Raw genomic sequence first — 342 nt, 5'->3', positions numbered from 1 at the left:
AAAATAGAATAGGAGTCCTCACTTAATATTTTGATAACTAGAAACCTTAATTGGTCTTAGAGATGAGGTATGGAGACTGGTTGTGTAAAGAAAAGATATTAGCACCCCAAATACACCTTATTTAAGATAAGCTGTATTGTTTTGTTATATGATAAAAAACTATGGTCTTATTGCGTCTTCTACTTATTGGTCTGTCTAAGATTAAAAAAAAAACCCTTCTAAATAAGAAGATTCTTATCTTAATGGAGTAAAAACCTAACCGTTATAGCCTAAAAAAAAGAATTTAATATCTGAAATATGAATTACATGTAATGTCGTATCTCAAATACTAAAAGATAAATA

Source organism: Populus euphratica, unplaced genomic scaffold (genome assembly GCF_000495115.2).
Source record: "Populus euphratica unplaced genomic scaffold, PopEup_1.0 scaffold205.1, whole genome shotgun sequence".
In the NCBI taxonomy this organism is placed as follows: Eukaryota; Viridiplantae; Streptophyta; class Magnoliopsida; order Malpighiales; family Salicaceae; genus Populus; species Populus euphratica.
The sequence above is the reverse complement of the archived record's forward strand: the minus strand, read 5'-3'. Positions refer to the sequence as shown.